This window comes from Portunus trituberculatus, chromosome 17 (genome assembly GCF_017591435.1).
Source record: "Portunus trituberculatus isolate SZX2019 chromosome 17, ASM1759143v1, whole genome shotgun sequence".
In the NCBI taxonomy this organism is placed as follows: domain Eukaryota; kingdom Metazoa; phylum Arthropoda; class Malacostraca; order Decapoda; family Portunidae; genus Portunus; species Portunus trituberculatus.
The window spans coordinates 30,755,025-30,765,024 of NC_059271.1; the positions used below are offsets into that span (position 1 = coordinate 30,755,025).

At 40.5% G+C, this 10,000-nt stretch overlaps 1 protein-coding gene across 1 annotated transcript in view; it reads left to right on the forward strand.

The window, feature by feature from the left end:
* The window catches only part of LOC123505141 (small conductance calcium-activated potassium channel protein-like), a 746,606-nt gene that overhangs the window by 278,334 nt on the left and 458,272 nt on the right, over window positions 1-10,000 (forward strand).

The window sequence follows — 10,000 nt, forward strand, 5'->3', positions numbered from 1 at the left end:
TTAGGCACACACACACACACACACACACACACACACACACACACACACACACACACACACACACACACACACACACACACACACACATACATAAAGTAGGTCATTAATTAGACAGATAAAACACACACACACACACACACACACACACACACACACACACACACACACACATACACATTTACACAACTGTAATCATTCTTGTGATTGTTTGTGATTTCACTTTGCTATGCTGTAGTGAAATTTTTACAAATCCTTTTATTTTTAGTCAAAAATTTATATGGAGCTTTAGGCAAAACGAATTTCATTCTGTAAACCTTGATATGTTGCAAATTGACAATAAAATTATCGTATCTTATATCATATTATCTTAAACCTCCCCTTACCCACCCACACCCACACACACACACACACACACACACACACACACACACACACGTAAGCTTGATCGAACATGACACAACACAATGCATCACAACCATGTTCCTCTCCCCGTGAAGAGGACGTCTAAATGCATTACGGGATATTAATCACAGACAGACCTCCGTCATAACACCTGTATGATGAACCACGACATCTGCATACGCACAGTTTGATTGCTTCCTGAGAGAATTCGTGGCAACTAAACAGAAGACGTAGTATTAACCTCCCTCGTATTTTGGATTGAAATATTGCTATACTAATGTTGAAAATTTCAAACTAACGTGTTTACTCGAGTGAGATGAATGTGATAGTGTCCATGTGTACTCACTAATTAATGCTGACGTGAATGTAATTGGTGTGGAGCGTAATTTCAATGGTGGATACTTCTAATATCAGTCATGTTGTATGAGTCTGTTCTCATTTTATATGTAAATGTGAAACGAAATATATAATAAGCCCAGGAACCACTAAACGAAGACAGCAATCAACAACTACCTGAAAAGTACCGTTTAACCCCTTTAATACTAGGACAGATTTTTACTTGAGATTTGTGTTCGATTAGACCTTTTCATTCACATCAGTAAGGTTCTATGAAAGTTAGATGATTAATGGCCACAGTCTTCACTATTTTAATCCCCCACATAAGTTTCTGAAGCTGTATAAAATCACTGAATAATAAGCAGAATGAATATGGAAACATTGATACACACACATTGCTCATAACACAACCTGAATAAAAGTGAGTGTATTTCGGAGCATGTGGCTGAGTGTATAAGGGAGACACACACACTATTATGGAGGACGAGTGACTACACCAGCGCAGGTTCCACAACTCGAGTACCGGACAGAAGAACGACTGTGGACGTCAATTTACACACCGATAAACAAGACAGAACCGCGTTGGTCTGCTCCGCTGAACACAGAAAGGAATAACATAATTTTACGAGACCCATATACCGCACAATGCCCAAAGGATTGCATGTGTGCCTGGCTGTGGAATTCGGATGATAGTAGTACGTATTTTTTTTTTTTTTTTTAGCAGGGAGCGAATATTTGAACTATAAACTACCAAACTAGAAATGACGCCTTTGTCTGCTCTCTTCCCGCTCCCTGTTACCCAACCTTGCGTTTCATTGCCCCCCCCCCTCTCTCTCTCTCTCTCTCTCACTCGACATTTTCACGAAACGAAGTGGATGAGGGCATTTACGCTTGGGGTTGCCATGGGTGCGAGAACTGAGAATGCCATCAAAGGTTGCAATCCCGTGATCCACAAAAGTGAGTAGCGGCGCTTACTTCTAGCACTAGTCGTGATCGTTGGTGTGTGTGTGTGTGTGTGTGTGTGTGTGTGTGTGTGTGTGTAAAACGATAACTGCGACGAACGCAACAAATTTTATATCAACAATCTCTCGATATATATGTAAAAAAAAAAAAAAAAGCAACAGCAACAACAAGAAAACAACAAAATAATAAAAAGAAGTAGACAAATAAAACAGCTCCATCTCAAAATATCTACACCAATCTTAGACACGTTGATCTCCCACCCACCAACTCCTTATCGTTACCTTAGATCTCTCACCAAAATCTCACTAGACTTGAGTGATTGAGTTCGCTGTCTTCCTGTTGATGACGATTCCTAATGACAGCGGTGACTCTCCTAATACAATCCACTTAGTTCTATCTCCCATCTAACAGGAAATGGAATGAAACTTGCCCTTCTTTAAACAAAACTAAACAAAACTCAGGAAGCTGACAAAAATTTAAATGTCGAGACACTTTTAAAATCAGTGTAATAGCTATTCCCTAAGTAGTACCAGGAGGCAATGAGGCGCCACGGAAGGGTCTGGGTGGTGGGGTAGAGAGGCAACGAGGCGACTGTGTCTGTATGAGCAAGCTAACTCACCGATTTCATTAACATAATTGTATTCAAGAGACTGAAACTATATATTGAATTTTGTTTTCCCGCAATGTGTGCCTTGTGAGTGTTGCTATGCCAGGGTAATGAATTCATTATGCTCTCTCTCTCTCTCTCTCTCTCTCTCTCTCTCTTTGTAACTGTGTGTGTGTGTGTGTGTGTGTGTGTGTGTCTATATATATATATATATATATATATATATATATATATATATATATATATATATATATATATATATATATATATATATATATATATATATATATATATATATATATATATATATATATATATATATATATATATATATATATATAGTGTGCCTTTCTTTTTTCCCTAAATGAATATTTAAGTTTTTAGAAAGATGGAAAGAGAAAAGTAGAGGGAGACGGACAAGGATAATTTGCATGGTCGGGAGACACTCTTGTCACGGCATCCGTGGAGCCGCAAGGAGACAAAGATAGGCTGTTAGAACTTCTGGGAACAGTTTTTTTTTTTTCTGGACCTATGGAGAAGACATTAAAGGAAAGGAAAGCCACACCTGAGAAAAAAGCAGCGGGGTTTCATGATACGGAAGAAAAGGAAAGTCATATATGAAAAGAAAAACAAAAAATCTTCCATGTCATGCAAAAAGGAAGACAACGTCAAATTATCCATCAGTTTCTGTCCGTTACGAAAATAAAGACGTTTAGGAAGCCGAGCAGTGTTCCACTCAGCTGGCTACGGGACGGAGGTTATGCAAGATTCCTGGCCGACAATGCTGTGTGGGTGAGTTAAACCTTTACGAGCGAATGTTACCCGAGTTCTTAAGTGGCACAAAAACATACCAGTAAGGGCCGAGGAGGAGAAGGTCACAGCAGATACTTAAAAGTTTTACCCGAAGGATTACGGAGCATGGAAGAGCCTTAGAAGTTTTAAGCGGAGGATTTTGAGGACATAACAAGCACAAAATTCTTCCCTCCAATGCCGTCATCTTTACCACCACCAACAACATTACTGCAAAGATTTCCAACTCCACCTCTACCATCTCTACCACCACCAATATCACTGCAAACATTTCCATCTCCCCCAACATTGTAATTGCAACCACAACAACAATCTGCATCACATCTGCAACCACTATTATTACCACTACATTCCCGACAATTATCAGCAGCGCCACCACATTACCTCACTACAAAGCAATTACATTCACCACTCAAGAACTCTTCCTACCACTATTCCTAAAGACAACAATGACAGTGGTATGGATAGAAATACATATAGGAAACAATGCTGGAATCTGGTAAAAGTTACTGGAGAAGATAACTTGAATATAGGAAACATGAACACTGTAAGGACAATATAATACCAGATTCACATAACACTTCCAACAACACTGCCCTCGTCCCTCGCCACAGCCCAAAGACATCACTCTCTGCGCTGTGTTTAAGAAATATTAGGTAGCAAGTGTTCGCAAGCCCACGTGGCGAGCGATTAAAGGGATGACAGAAGGGGAGGGAGGATATTTGATGTGATAGGAAGGGAGAGACTCGGGAAAAATTAGAAATATTACAGAGGGACGGTGACACGTGCACATATGTATACACGAGAGAGAGAGAGAGAGAGAGAGAGAGAGAGAGAGAGAGAGAGAGAGAGAGAGAGAGAGAGAGAGAGAGAGAGAGAGAGAGAGAGAGAGAGAGAGAGAGAGAGAGAGAGAGAGAGAGAGAGAGAGAGAGAGAGAGAGAGAGAGAGAGAGAGAGAGAGAGAGAGAGAGAAGGAGAGAGAGAGAGAGAGAGAGAGAGAGAGGAAGGAAGACAGTGAGGTGTGAAGATTGAGTAGCTTCGCGAGAAAGACTTAAAAGAAGAAACTGCACTGAAACATGGGCGTAAAGCAGAGACCGGCTCACTAAACACACGAATATATCTCTTCTAAAAAGGAACACCAAATAATCAAGCGCTCCACTAAAACAAATACAAAAACTCCCCCAAAAAACCTCTCAAAACCAACCAGTAAATGCACAAATACATATAACAAAACATGGATAAAATTAACAGATTTAGACTATTTTACAGAAACGCTCTTGTTGTATTTTTTTTCTCTCTCTTTTCATCCACCCTCATCTTTTCCCTAATCACCCGGACCTTCCCTTTCCATGCTTTCCTTTCACCCTTCTTCCTCTCAGCGTGCTCTTCTGCTCCTGTTCCCCTCGCCCTCGTCACGCTGCAGGAGACGCCGTAAACTTTCGTCATTTTGGCTCGAGAATAAAACGAGAAGAAAATGAACTCCTCTTCTACTGAATGCGTGATGCTGATGACGTTGTTGTTGCTACTGCTGAAGAGAGTGGAGGTAGAGAGAGAGGAGGTGGAAAGGGATTAATAAAGGTACCGATAAGCGTGGTTGTTGTTTGACTGGTGGTCGGAATATTGGTGGCACTGGTGATATTGGTGGTGGAGATAGTGACAGTGACGGCGGTACAAAGGACATGAAGATTTATGGTAATGACAGTGTTCGGGAGGGTGGTGGGTAATGGGTGACGTCAGTAATAGTGATGGATCGTGGTGGTTACTGATAGGAGGAAATTCAAGCATACACACCCACTGGCCGGCTGCAGGTGGTGGTGGTGGTGGTGGTGGTGGTGGTGGTGGTGGTGATGGTGAAGGAGGCAACGACCTGTGTGTGTGTTGTGGAGATGGAAGTGAGGGAGGGAGTGTGGAGGATATAAGAGGGAAAATTGTGATTATCTGCTGCGGTGAAGACAGGCAAGAGAGAAAAGTGTATATAGTGCCAGATCATAGGTTTTATTAAAGGCTTCAATTATTCGTCTGTAAAATGAACGAGGAATGGATGATGCGCGAAAGAGGTTAATGTTTTTGCGATTGTGGTATAGGCACGAGTATTCTGAATAATAATGAAAAAAAGAAAACTACAAGTGACTGTAAGTTGAATGTACGTTGGTGTATTCTGATGTGAAAAAAGATTATTCAAATATATATAAAGGTTGTCTAGAAACAGTAATACAGGAATAAGATAATGCTTTGGCTGTGACTGTGTTAAGTGGAGAAAAAGTGGATAATTTGTGCGCAGAGGACAAATAGAGGTGTTATTAACCCTTTCAGTACTGGGACACATTTTTACCATGAGCTTTGGGTCCGATTAGACCATTTGACTGACATTAGGAAAGATCTATGGATGTCAGAAGATTAATGGCCATAGTCTTCACTACTTTAATCCCCCATAAAATTTTCTGAAGCTGCATAAAACCACTAAATAATAAGCAGAATGAATAAGTAAACGGATCACGGTACTGAAGGGGTTAGATGAATCTAGGTGGAAACTGCAAAGAAAACGTGCATGAATAATGTGTAAGACAAAGGCGAATATGAATATTAATTTAGTTGTTGTAAAGATTAGCCAGAAAGTGGAACAGGAATAAGTGGAGCACGAGTAGGTGTTACTTAGTATAGGATGGAAATCATTTCGTATGCATGGTATGGGTTGCGGGAATCAGGTGTTTGTAAGTAGGAAAGATTTTGGTGAAGTATAACCGTGCAGTTGAAGGGAATGGTGACGAAGTTGAAATGAAGGATGGAAGGAGATTAAAAAAAGCAAGGTAGGAAGAAAGAAGAGATAGAAGGAAGGAAAGGAAGAGAAAAAGATGGAAAGAATGGAAAAGAAGAAGATAAGAAAACCAGGACAGGAAAATAAAGAAAGATCGAATGACTGATAGAAAATAAAATAAAATGCACGGGAGAACGCATAGATAAGAAGGGGAAGCGGAATGAAAGAAAGAGAGATGGCGCTGTCAGTGGTGGCAGTGGAGAGAGTGGCTTTAGCGGCAGATATGTAGGCGGTGGCGGCGGGGGGAGATGCTCATTGCTCAGTCTAACGTAGCGCCAAGGGACGAGAGACAGCGGGACACAACACGCCGCGAGGTACTAAGACTCACTCAACCAGACGCTCCCTTCCATTCCTATCCATTTCCCCGTCGGTAAGCCACGACCTCCGAAGACACAAGGGTTTAAGGGAAGGGCGTGGGGAGTTAAAGATACAGAAATAATCTATCACCAGCCACACCAGAATCATATTTTTGTCACTGTAACCTGAATTAATCACCATCTTCATACCAGCCGCAATGCCAAAGACACAAGGATTTAAAGGAAGGGCGTGGGGAGTTGCGGATACAGAAATAAGTCACCATGAGCCACACCAGTATCATGTCTTTGTCATTGTAACCTGAATCCATCACCATCTTCACTCCTATACATATACGGCAATTAATACAAAACTCACTATCACACAATCGTACTTCAGAAAAAAAAAAAAACTGATTAACTTCTATAACCATTAACTCCTTCAGTACTGAGACACATTTTTACTTTAAGATTTGTGCACGACTAGACCGTTTTATTGACATTAAGAAGAGTCTATAGAGGTCAGAGGGTTAATGGCTACAGTCTTTACTATTCTAATCCACACATAAGTTTCTGAAGCTGCATAAAATCACCAAATAGTAAGCAGAATGAACATGGAGACGCGTCATGGTACTCAAGGATTCTCCCATCTGACCTTTGACTTAGAATACTTAGAATAACAAATACTGCCACAATATCCACAACCATAATCTAACTCTACCTTTCGCAACTAAAATACTTTCCCTTCTCTACCTTACACAACCAAAACAGTTTCCTCTATCTATCTTTCCCAACCAAAAATGCTCAGTTAGTTCTTAATTTCAAGTACACACACAGTTTCCTTTCCAGCGCAACCAATGAAGTGTAAATATAGCGATGATTTATGCATGGTGGGAGGTTATTATTCCCGTCACTCAGAGCGCCAGCTGTGATAACGGGTGGTGGGGAGTTTCATTACCACATGCGGGTTATTGTACTGTGTGTGTGTGTGTGTGTGTGTGTGTGTGTGTTAAAGATATCATAGGTGGTACATAAACAACGCCAGTCTATATCGTTTCTGTGTACCGGTGGAAAATACCGCTATAATATCAAACAGTCTTAGAGTTATGAAAAAAAAAGTATTATTTAGTGGAAAGAAGAACGTGAACCAGCAGCCACTGAGTCCACAGCTGCGACCCAGATTCTCACGAGTGCTCCACTTTAGGGGGATTGTGGTAAAGAGTGTAACATCAGGAAAGAGTGATGCAGCAGCTTTTAAGCCAGAAACAAAAAAAGAGAACTTATTGTTATTGCTAGATATCTACAAGTTGGGGATGGTTGAGAGGAATGCAATGTTATGGGATGAAAAGTTTTTATTCTTTTCATTTTATCTTTACATTTTTCAACGTGAAGTTTATTGACTTTCATGTATCGTATTCAGATATTATTTATACTTTTTTCGTTAACTGATTTATTAATTTGCCAACTATTATGTTAATTATATATTCTTTTATTCATTCATTTTTGTGTTTCTGGATGTTTGAATAAGAGAATAAGTGAATGACTAAATAATTGGAAAGTTTCGTAGTTCTATGGAAGGTTAAAAGGTAGAAAAACTATTACATTGGTAATAGTGATTTTCAGGTTTCCTGTTGTAATGAAAGGTGTCCATCCATGAAAAGGTGCAGACTTTCGTGTTTCCATGTTTATTACTTTCATTAAAGATTGATTTGTCCGTCAGTTGTTAGTCTGGACGTCGCATAAAACCACCACACACTATTCCATTGTCTTTTCCTTTCTGTTTCTCACGACTAACAATACTGTCTAGAAGTAAAGTCTGTGACCTACAATCGCTATTCGTCCTATTCAGTAAATATTTGGCTAGTGAATGTGAAAAACAGTTACGAGCAAAACGAAGACTTCTATTTTGGATTTTAATCCAAGTCGTGGTCATAACATATAACAGAATGTATAAATCAGATCATCAGAAAATCGCCTCCTACCATCCGTCATGTCACCAATGCGTTTGTGTTTATCTTCTGCTTTGCTTCCATTACTTCACACGACCACCTCCGACTCAATGCAATAACAAATATAAACCTCCGAGAGACATTTTCATATATCAACAACACAAAGGCGAGAACACACAAGAGCGTATTTAAGATGCCTGACATTGTGCTACGCTCCATCATAAATTCTCCAGAGTCAAGCAAATAACAAGTCTAGGAAGCAAGCGGAATTCAAACAAATGTTGTGGCCACTGGTTTGCTTTGAACTCTTAACAAGGGAGAGACACGAAACTTACTATTCTTATCACTTCATAACTACAAGATTCATGTGTCTTATTCTAACAAGAGTTCAAGACTTTCACTCGTTGCTGCTTCTTGCATAAAGGTCATAAGTGCATCATGTTATCCTTTTCCTTTCATGTCGCAGTAAACACATTATGAATTCTGTTTGTGTGTGTGTGTGTGTGTGTGTGTGTGTGTGTGTGTGTGTGTGTGTGTGTGTGTGTGTGTAACTGTGTGTGTGTGTGTGTGTGTGTGTGTGTGTGTGTGTGTGTGTGTGTGTGTGTGTGTGTGTGTGTGTGTGTGTGTGTGTGTGTGTGTGTGTGTGTGTGTGTGTGTGTGTGTGTGTGTGTGTGTGTGTGTGTGTGTGTGTGTGTGTGTGTGTGTGACATTTACTTTAGCCTAAACTCTTTACCTCAAAACATTTCCAAGGCAACTGTGGCTCGCAAAATTTTTCCTTCCAGCCAGTCATGCAGTCAGCTTATCAGTCAGTCATTTCCTGGAAGCACTGCCGTGTTGTGTTGCATCGGCCTCATGCCAAACAAAATAGGGAGAGACTGACACGCAAAATCACACTGAGAACATTTGACAAGGTCCAATTTCGACGTAAATTCAAGTATAATCACAGAGAGTAAAACATCACTTCAGCTCTGATCAAAGAGCGACGCGGAGGAAGACCCAATACAACAAAGGCCCTGATGAACTCGCTCCTCCGTGAAAAGCAGCCGCTAATGACCAAGGCTATTACGGGAGCAGGAGGCCCATTCCTCACCCGCCGGCCAGCCAGCGTACCGTGCTTCTTACCCAGTGCAACCAGCTTGGGTTCACGTGGCGGCTGTGTTCCTCTGGCCGAGGTGAGTGAGCACGATGTGGCTTGGGAAAAAAAGGACATGGCTGCTTTCAGTTCCTGTTCTCTTATTGTTTCTTGAGACAGTTGGTATTAGTGCAGTACTTTGAAGGCAAGGTTTTATACATTGCTCGCCAGTATAACACAATACTCTCTGGAAAACGGTCTTCTATGCTTTACTTTGTTACATATTTTTTTGTGATAAAAGACAAGATGAACAGAATTATTGATTGCTTGATTTAAAGACTTCACAATAACAAAGTGTCTGGATGTCAAAATAAAGTGAAATAGCTGCAAGTCAGGAAACAAAGTAGGAGTTCTTGAAAAACAAAAGGAAATTAAGGATCAAAGTAAGACAATTAACCGGGATGAACTAAAAGAGATGGAGGCACGACAAAAGTGCAAACTTGAAAGCATCCTTTGTGCCGAGGAGGAAAAAATAAAGGAAAAAAAAAGACACATGAACATTTAGTGTCATAAGGCAAGAAAATACTCGTGTGTGTTTGTGTGTGTGTGTGTGTGTGTGTGTGTGTGTGTGTGTGTGTGTGTGTGTGTGTGTGTGTGTGCACACACACACACACACACACACACACACACACACACACACACACACACACACACGTAAGTGTGTTTTCAATAACATGGCATTTCAAATAAAAGT